This window comes from Gossypium arboreum, chromosome 3 (assembly GCF_025698485.1).
Source record: "Gossypium arboreum isolate Shixiya-1 chromosome 3, ASM2569848v2, whole genome shotgun sequence".
Lineage (NCBI taxonomy): Eukaryota > Viridiplantae > Streptophyta > Magnoliopsida > Malvales > Malvaceae > Gossypium > Gossypium arboreum.
Window position 1 is genome coordinate 130331750 of NC_069072.1, and position 10986 is coordinate 130342735.

The following is a 10986-nucleotide window of genomic DNA, read 5'->3' on the forward strand; positions in this document are numbered from 1 at the left end:
AATTGATATGTTGATACAAGGAAATTATGTAAGTAAAGACAATTATTAAACTCAAGTGTGACATGTTGAGAAACTAAGTATATCAATGTTGAATTTATATGAAATATGTGCAAGTATACTAACAATGGTGTGGTTTGACGCTTAGACAAGTGACAAACTATTGATTGAATGGTAACTTGTTTAATTATAAAAAGCATTGAAATGGTAAGTACTTAGATGAAAATAAAATTTAAGATTTTGCGAAATTTTTTTTTATAATCCCGGTTTAATTCCGATTGGTTTTTAATGTTTGTTTGGGGCTTCGAGGGCCCAATAAAGAGACGTTATGATTATTTTCAAAATATAAATAGTAAATAACTCAGAATTATTTGAAAATGTTCAGTAAACTCCGGTAATGCCTCGTACCTATTTCGACAATGGATACGGGTAGGGGGTGTTACACATTGCGCATCTAATTGAACTCTTAAGTAGCAAAACTCCCCTTTTACTTCCGATCTAATTACTCCCCCAAATATGGAGTCAATTGCATGCATAAGGTCTTTCTTGTCACATTCTGGTGAACATTGGCCTATCTTAAGCCAAAACGGAGAAAGAACAATCGAACCTTACCCCTTTCAATAGGATTTTTCTGCCGATCGAAAATAATTAGTTACCTTCAGAATATCCATGGATGTCCTTCCATAATCATCTCCAAATCCTTTTCATCCTCAAACGAGATCAAGAATAAATTTTACCTTGCCACTTGAATCTAGAACTTCTTTTTGGTTTTCCATATGCTCTTAAGTTGTGCACGAAAATTGTTAGGATTATAGGATTTCCTACTCCAGATAGAGCATATTAGCGACAGATTATCATTTGGAACTACCAACGAGCTTTTCACCAATAGTTGAACAAGTTCTTCTTCAAGAAGGGAAATCTCATGTAACACCCCTAACCCATATCCGTCGCCGAAACAGGGTTATGGAGTATTACCGAGATTTACAGATCAAATACAGACATTTCATATCATTTATTATTCACATCAGAAATCAATTATATACAATCATATTGTCCCTTATATGAACCCTTGAGGCCCAAAATTATACATTAGAAACAAGGCCGGACTAAATCAGGAATTCAGAGAATTTTTCGCAAAATATCAAAATTTTTCCAAAGTGCAGGGGACACACGCCCGTGTGGCCAGGCCGTGTGGGCATTCAAAATAGGGACACACGGCTGTGTCCCAGCCCGTGTCCAAATTAGGGTGCTCTCTGACATGGGTTACACGACCAAGCCACACGCCTGTGTGCTAGGCCGTGTGAGCATACTAACTTGTAATAAATAGGTGCAAGGGTCACATGGCCAAGTCACACGCCCATGTGAAAATATTTGAGCATTCTGTTTTGAAATTTTAAATATGCAGGGGACACACGGCCAAGCTACACGCCTTTGCGTGAGGCCGTGTGTCACACATGGCTGAGACTAGATGTCAGTGTCTTTGCCCGTGTGGACGAAAATAGTCCATTTCCAAGGCCACATTTCTCACCCAACCTTGGCATCAACCTAACCAAACATTTTTGGACATAAATAGACTATAATAAGACATTCAACCAACCCAAAATCAAGCTTTATACTTAACATTTTACCACAATCATTCAAGAATCTTTACTTACCAACTTGACCATATACATAATATAAGCTCATTTGTACTTAAATTACCAATTTCAAACCATCCATCAACATGTTTATAAATTATCCATCATTCAACTATACTAACACACATTAAACATGATAAGACCATTTACATTCCCATCAAAATATATTTATCACAAGCCATTTCAATGGCTAGCTACAACCAAAACATCTTTATGCCAACATTGGCTGGTTAACTTATACATGCCATTATAACCAAAATTAATTTACTATTTATACCGAAATGAGCTGAAGGATAGTGTGATGTTGCTTCGACCAACTTCCAACCAAATCAAGCTTCCAAATTACTATAAAACAGGGAAAATAAAAAAAAGTAAGCTTTAAAGCTTAGTAAGTTCGTATAACGTGGAATTTAACTTACCATTTAATCACAATTAAGATAAGCATATAAGGCATGCTCAAGCAAGATGGCCAAAACCCCTAGCACATATCCTCATCAATCATGTTAGACATGTATTTCATATAAATGTCAAGGAACATGTGTGAGCTCAACAATATCAAGTTTTCATGTTCATAACTTTCCACTTGTATTCATATATCAATTCCATATATTTCAAGTATATACGGGTAATAATTTATTTTGAACTCATATTTTCTCATGTCAGAATTGTGCTTGTCGAATTATTGAAAATATCTCGATGGATACATGGGTAGTACATACAATGTGTGCAAAACTATAATCCGTCAATTCATATACATGAATGCTCATGCAAACATGTAAATGGGAAGCTCTTTCGAGCCATATAACGGGAAGCTTAAGTGAGCCATGTAACGAGAAGTTCATGTGAGCCTTAATCGGGAAGTTCAAGCTAGCCAATATCAAGAAGCTCCGAAGAGCCAATTAATCGAGAAGCTCATAAAGAGCCTTTAGTCGGGAAGCTCCGAGGAGCCATATATCGGGACGCTCATAAGAGCTGCTGTGTGTCCACAACACATGTAGGATTACAACCAATCAGGATGCTCCGAAGAGCTATTAACGAGAAGCTCGCAAGAACCATATAACGGAAGCTCGTGAGAGCCAAATATCGGGATGCTCATGAAAGCTAATAATGGGATGCTCTTTCGAGCTGCGGTGTGTCCATAACACATGCAGGATCACAACCAATTCGGGAATCATGTATCCATCGAATTTCATTTATCCAAACGGGGTTTAATACTTGTCGAACATAGTCGGATATGTGATTAATTTCGTATATATGACAATTACACAATTCACATACATAATATTCAATTCAAACATATAATTATACAAATTAATTATACGAACTCAACTCGAAAAGTGTTCATGTACGTAAAATATACTAATCCGACATTTTTTCTTTTCCACGATCTAACTTCGTATTTGATCTATTTGGATCTATACGAATGAATTTAATACAATTTATATTCAATTCAATCCAATTCACATCTTAGGAAAAATTATTATTTTGCCCCTATACTTTTAATTAATTACAATTTCATCCCTAGGCTCAAAAAATGAAATTCATGCAATTTAACCCTTATTCCAAGCCTAGCCAATTTTTACATGTAACAAAAACAGCCCATGTATTTCAAAAAAATTAGAATTTTTCCATAAATTTTACATCTTTTCAATTTAGTCCCTAAATCATGATTTCATTAAAATTCCCTTAACAAAAGTTGTTTATCTATCAACAACCTTTCATTTTCTACCATAAAACTTCGTAATTCAACTATATTCATCGATGGAAAAATCCTAACACTTTGATAACTTTACAAATTAATCCCCAAGATAGCTAAATTAAGCTATTACGATCTCGGAAATATGAAAATTACTAAAAACGTGACAAGAATACTTAGCCAATTAAGCCAAATAAGCTTGCTCAAAACCCAATTTCCATGGCTAGGGTTTCCATGTTTTTGTTTTAGGAAAGATGATAATATGATGATATTTTTGTTATTTAATTAATTTATAATCTTTTATTATTTTTCTTTCCAATTTAGTCCTTTTCTTTATTTAATTTTCCAATGATGAATCATTATACTTATCTACTAGCTCCTCTTAATGGTCTATTTTCCATATAAGGACATTAAATTTTGAATTTCATAGCTATTTGATCCTTTTAGCTACTAGAATTCAACTTTTGCATGTTATGCAATTTGGTCCTTTTATCAATTAAACATGTAACCGGTAAAAATTTCTTTATGAAATTTTCATACGACATTTCTATCATAATGCAGACCATGAAATAATATTAAAATAATTTTTCTTCTGGACTCGGATTTGTGGTCCCGAAACCACTATTCCGGTTTCACTAAAAATAGGCTGTTACATCTCATCTGTCCCCATTCTAAAAAAAAATCACCACTCATCTCTAATCCAACTACAATAGTCATTGTTTCTCCGAGAAACTAAGAGAGAGCACTCTCGACTGTTTTTCCTAATTTGTTTACTGTAACATAGGTCTAACTGAAACTTAAATCAAAATTACTCTGGTTACTGTATATCCTTCAATATTTTCATGAATAATTCCAAGGACTTCATTTGGTGGTTGACTATAAGTATGGGTACCAACGCCATGATGGGCAACTAAGTAAGCTATTTTATCAACCGCCTGATTCCCCTCACGATAAGTATGGTAAACCTTCACTTCCCCAATCACTTCTCAGCATCTCCGCAGCAGTACTCCAGCTTCCCGAAGATTGCTCGGTGATCAAACTCACGGCTTCTAAATTGTCTGTCTCCAAAACGATCCTTCTAACCCCCATTTGCAAAGCATGCATTAACCTAACGTACACTCCCCATAGCTCAGCCTCCATAATTATTATGCCAAAACAGAGATTAATGGCTACAAAATAATTATAATACTTCGTAAAGAGGAAGAATTATTTCATAACTAATAATAATCTACATTAATATTTTGTTTTCTGATTTAAAAAAAATTAACTTATAAATATATTAGAATACTGACTTGACTTTACCTTTTATTTATATAACAAATCATAAAATCATATATAAATTTTAATATATTGTATAATTTGATATATGAATTTTGATTTGGTACAATTATACACATGAAATTTTAGTATAGTTTAAAGATATATATGAAACTTGATTGTGATTCAATCATACACATTATAAATATGCAATATATTTTTATATTGGATATGATTATTTGTGTATACGATCTATAAACATAAAATGATATTATATCAATAATTGTATTAATAAATTGTAAGAATTGAATAAAATAAAAAAATATGTATAAAATTATATAAAATGAAAATTTATTTAAATAATAAATTCAAAATTTTGTATAGTCTTAAATTTTATTCCTTTAATTTTTTTATTTGATATTATCGATTAATTTCAAAATTAAACCGGTAAAAGTAAAACATTCTAAATATTATTTTTTAAGTAATAAAAAGGAATAATAGTATTGTCTTCAACAGTTGACGTGGCGCCTTCAGTGCTATTCCTCATATAATAAATATTATCGCCTTTATAAATATGCTTCAAAAGTCCAACAAATCAGATCGATCCAAAGAAAAAAAATAAAGAATCCAACAAATAAGGATAATTCTAAGAAAGTGAAAATAGACGGCGATGGCGATTAGAGATATCGACGATCTTCCGAAGAACAAAGCCAACTACACGGACGCCATTGTGGTTCTTGGAACGAGCCGCTACGGTTCATCCGACCAGAAAAGCGGTGGTCCATGGATCTCGTACTTACACGTGGCTCCAAACATACCAGCGCTGCCGTCGCTTGGCCTCAGCTCTCGCTAAATGCTCCGTCGGAGCCGGTAGCACGGTAATCAAAATAATCAACCATAAATAAAAAAATAGTATATTTTAACATAACTAAATTTTTCTTACATTGACAATAATATTAATATTAATTAAATTAAAACTCAATTAACATGATATTTACATTATTAATATCATAAATTTAATTAATCAATCTTTTATATTTAGAACAATCAATAATAAAAATATAAAAATAGGTTGGATAACCTTTTTTCTTATAATAGAATGCCGAGATTTGAAAAAAAATATTTTTTTTTTATGTTTATGTAAATTTAAACCCAATATTAATCCATCAAAATTAAAAGTCTCAGTGAAAATAAATTATTTTATATATTATCTGGTTCAGCAATTTTCTACCATTGGCAGGTGGCTGTGATTGCACCAAATATCCCTGCAACCTATGAAGCTCATTTTGGAATTCCCATGTGTGGTGCTGTAATAAACCCTGTCAATATTCGCCTAAATGCATCCACCATTGCTTTCCTCTTGGGCCATTCCCAGTGTGCCATTGTCATTGTGGACCAAGAGTTCTTCACTTTGGCAGAGGATTCATTGAAAATCATGAAGGAGAAAAGCCAAGGCCATTTCAACCCGCCACTTCTGGTTGTCGTTGCCGATGAAGCCTGCGATCTCGAAGCACTTCGATATGCTTTGGGACAAGGAGCCATTGAGTACGAAAAGTTCTTAGAAAGTGGTGACCCTGACTTTGCTTGGAAACCTCCCCAGGATGAGTGGCAAAGTATAGCTTTGGGTTATACTTCGTGCACAACAGCCAGCCCTAAAGGAGTAGTTTTACATCACCGAGGGGCGTATTTAATGTCCTTGTCTAATCCTCTTGTATGGGGGATGAATGAAGGAGCTATATACTTGTGGACTCTTCCCATGTTCCATTGCAATGGTTGGTGTTTCACTTGGGCACTTGCAGCTCTTTGTGGAACAAACATATGTCTTCGACAGGTGATTTCCATGCAAATTAGCTTATTGGTTCCATATTCATTTATTTCTGGTGTGGCTCTAGGCATAAATTCATTGAAACTATCAAGTTATATATATTGCGGTCTTCCATTACTCGAACTCAAATGTGTTTGGCAGGTCATATTTCTACATCTCTGTTTGAATTTGTGTTGAATATCAGTCTTAGATGAGGATACTTTAAAAAATGAAGAGTCAAAGCAACATAGGTACAAATTTATAGCTTGTTACTGATTTGCATTTGCAGGTAACAGCAAAGGGAGTCTACTCGGCCATCGCAAAGCATGGGGTGACTCACTTCTGTGCTGCACCTGTGGTGCTCAATACCATAGTTAATGCCGGACCAGAGGACACAATTCTGCCCCTCCCCCATGTTGTTCACATAATGACAGCCGGTGCTGCTCCGCCTCCCGCTGTTCTCTTTGCAATGTCTCGAAAAGGCTTCCGAGTCACACACACTTATGGTCTCTCAGAAACCTATGGTCCTTCCACAATTTGTGCCTGGAAGCCTGAATGGGACTCACTACCACCCGATACCCAAGCTCGTCTAAATGCACGTCAAGGTGTTCGATACACTACTTTAGAATGCCTAGATGTGATCAGTACCAAAACCGGTGAACCTGTCCCTGCCGATGGAAAAACCATGGGAGAAATAGTGATGCGTGGCAATATCGTGATGAAGGGCTACTTAAAGAACCCGAAAGAAAACGAGGAGACATTTGCAAACGGCTGGTTCCACTCTGGGGATCTTGGTGTGAAGCATCAAGATGGATACATTGAAATAAAAGATAGATCAAAGGACATCATCATATCTGGAGGCGAAAACATCAGTAGCGTTAAGGTTGAAAATAGTCTATGCTTCCACCCTGCAGTGTTGGAGGCATCAGTGGTGGCTAGGGCCGATGAACGGTGGGGAGAATCGCCCTGCGCTTTCGTGACATTGAAGCCGGAGGTCAACAAGTCGGATGAACAGTGGTTAGCAGAGGAAATAATGAAATTTTGCAAGTCCAAAATGCCTGCTTACTGGGTTCCTAAATCAGTGGTGTTTGGTCCACTCCCAAAAACAGCTACAGGGAAGATTCAGAAGCATGTGCTAAGGGGCAAGGCACAACAGCTGGGATTTGTCAAGTTGAGGAAGTTATAACTCTGAAAACTATATTCATAAAAAATTGATACGTTAACGATTCATGTAAGATAATAAACAGATTCTAACATAAAGGAGTATCATGTCCTGTTTAAATTATTTTTTCTATCATATCATGTATCGTGTAACGTGTTGAAAGTTGCGGTATTATTTTTGTTCCAATTGTGAAATGAAGCAATAATTTGAAGAATGAATTTTAGGAATCTTCATGATACAAAGATCCCAAGGGTTTTTCGTAATTTTCATCATTTCAATACTCAATGATTTTTTTAATTTTTAGAAAAATTAAATTTATTAGGTTGTCTTTTGACTTACCTAGGTATTATTTTTCTAAGTATAATGATTTTTTGACATTTTAAAAAATTATTTTAACTCTTTATTTAATTTTTCGTCTATTTTAATTATTAAATTTGTATTTTTATCAAATCACTTTATAATTGATGAAAATGTTAAAGTTAATTAACTTTGCTTGATGTGATATACACGTGGATGACATTTCAACATTTAATTAATTTTAAAATTTTAAAAATATTAAAAGATAATTTTTATAAAAATTAATTAAAAGTTGATGTATCATCCATGTGGCAATCCATATGTTTGTCATGTCAAGAAACTTAAAAAACATTAATTTTTCCATCAATTTTAAGGTGATTTGATAAAAACGCATAAGCTTAATAACTAAAGTAGGCAAAAATTAAATGAAACATGAAAATGATTTTTTTATAAAGTTGGCAGGCCAAATAAGTTATTATCCCATTTTTATAAAAAAATTATAATTGCTGATTAAATTCTTAGCTTAGTTAGCATTGACATTAATGCCAGTGTTGGAGGATGTGTATTCAAATATGTTGAAACAGGTTTCTCTTTCTATTAAAGGGTTGGAGAGATGTTATACCTAATTATAGACATTATATAAAAAATTATAATTAAATGATAAATTATTTTATTAAAAGATTATAATTTGAGAAAAATCTTTTATCCTAAGATTATGGATAGATTTAGACCTATTTATCTTACGTAATCTCTTTGCTCATTTACGATCTAGTTAGGTAAAAGTACCACAAAATCTCCATGTGCTATTTTGGATTGCATTTTAGTTATTTTGTAACGCCCCAATTTTCGGGAATCCTGTGAATGTTGGCATAGGTTTAATTATGTTAGTGGGCCTCTAGAAAGCCCAAACTTAAGATAGAACCCGACAATTTTAGTTAATTTTTGTTCCATAAGAAAAAGGGGGTGAAATTATGAAATAGGACCTATGTGAAAATGTTTGAAAATGCTATAGGCTAAATTGAAGTGGCCAAATAAATAGGAGTGCAAAATAGGAGGATTTGCATGACAAACCTCCCATTTTACATGAAGTGGCCAGCCATCATGTTGTTGTAGACAAAATGTACACTTGATATCCATAATTTATGGTACAAATTGATACTAATTGATAATAGGTTAGGTAAATGTTCAATGACAATGGATTAGGTAAATATTCCATGATAATGGGTTAGGTAAATGTTTCATGATAATGGGTTAGGTAAATGTTTCATGATAAGAATTTCATGTCTTTTGTATTAAAGAATTAAATGGATGAAATATGAAGTTTTATTAAAAGAAAAAGGGGTGAAAAGAACAAAGTTTTGTCCATCTTTGTTCATCATAGCTGAAAGTTAGAGAAGAGAAAGGAGAGGAGAAAGCTCTTGAGTATTCGGTCATTAGGAGGAGGAAAATTGAAGGTAAGTTCTTGGTACCTTGCTTCTATTTTGAGGTTCATGAGTTCTTCTTGATTCTACCTTAACTCTTGAAGTATATTTTGATTTTTAGTTGTGTTGTGAGCATTTAGTCATGAATTAAAATGAAGGAAATGGTTGTTGTTTCATGTTCTTTTGATGAAAAATGGAAGATAGGTGAAGTTGAGCCAAACAAATGAACATGCATGTGCCTTAGATGCTAAAGGGAAAAATCGGCTAACATGTTGTGCTTTAAAATGATGAAATGGAGATTATACTTAAGTAAAATCATAGATATGTGATGATTGATTGGTGATATACATGTTTAAATAACATGCATGCAAGTTATGTGTGAAAGAGTGAATTTGGTAATAAATCTGCTTGGGGCAGCAGCAATAACGTGATTTTGGAAAATCACCATAAATTGTGGGAGATGAATTAGAAGCTGGATAAATTATGTAATTAAAGCTTATTGAGTCTAGTTTCTAATGAAATAAACAAGAACATATTTTGAATTCTGTACAATGAGAAATTTGATTCGTAATGGAGGGTGGTCAGATTAGTCAAACAGTGAAACATGGGAAACTTTGAGAAAAATCTGGTATTGATTGGCTAAACCAAAAATTCTGAAAATTTTATGGATAGAAGATATATGAGTCTATTTTCAGGGAAAATTAATGGAACTTGATTTGGAGTTTCGTAGATCCAGTTATAAATAATTTAGTGACTGTTGCTCAGAAAGACAGCTTGCAGTGAAATTATGATTATGTGGTAAACATTGACAAAAATTTGTTAATGAGTTGCTTATTGTTTTCTTATAAGCTCACTATGATCTGTAGGTGTGGTTGGCCGAATATTGTAAGGGGTTAATACGTAGTTCGTATTTGAATAGTTAGATTAACGTGTTAGTAATCCAATTGTAGGCGGTTCGTGTGTGGATCTCGTCAGCATATCGTCGCAAACAGGTGTGTAACTAACACCCTCTTTCTTAGTCTAGATCGGCAAAAGTCGAAAAGCCGAAATGCCGAAAACCGGTATTTTGTAGATTTGCGAGTGTGCGAATGCTCGTGAGGTAAATCGATTAATGTTTTTGGTAAGCTGCAATGTTTGGACCGCAAAGTGCATGATTTACGTGCCCTCGATATTTTTGGGCTTAATGGGCCAAAATTGGAATGATGGGCCAATCAGCCCAATTCGGTAAGAACCCTCGGTAGTGATTCTGTTAGTACATGAAAGGTAGGAATATGCATGAAAACCCTAAAATGGATAAATTGCTGAAATACCTTTAAAAGTGGAAATTTTACGCTTTACCCTCGGGAGATAAATTACCAAATACCCCTAGGGTTAAATTGACCTAAATGCATGTTTGATGTTGTTATTTACTGCATGCCATGTTGTTATTATCGATGCATGGACTGGGATATTGACGGAGGAAGTACTGAAAGTGGCTTGTCCACGTCTTGGAGGCTTTGCCTCAATTCTTCGATAATCGAGCGGCAAAGGCACAAGCTCGTGGAGTGTTGAAATGGGTGGGTTGAGCTATTCCCCACATGGAGTGTATGGCTGGTACGGGTGGAGTGTAGTGGTTGGTGGGTTGAGTAGTCTCCCCAAATGGGCTTGCATATGTTTACTGATGTTGCATGTATTTTGAAATGGGCCTATGGGCCATCATTATCTGAATAAGGGGC

The 10986-nt window shown here is 34.4% G+C and overlaps 1 pseudogene; it reads left to right on the forward strand.

Moving 5' to 3' along the window:
* Window positions 1-5169: 5169 nt before the first annotated feature.
* On the forward strand, window positions 5170-7771 carry LOC108475755 (acetate--CoA ligase CCL3-like; annotated as a pseudogene).
* The last annotated feature ends 3215 nt before the right edge of the window (window positions 7772-10986 follow it).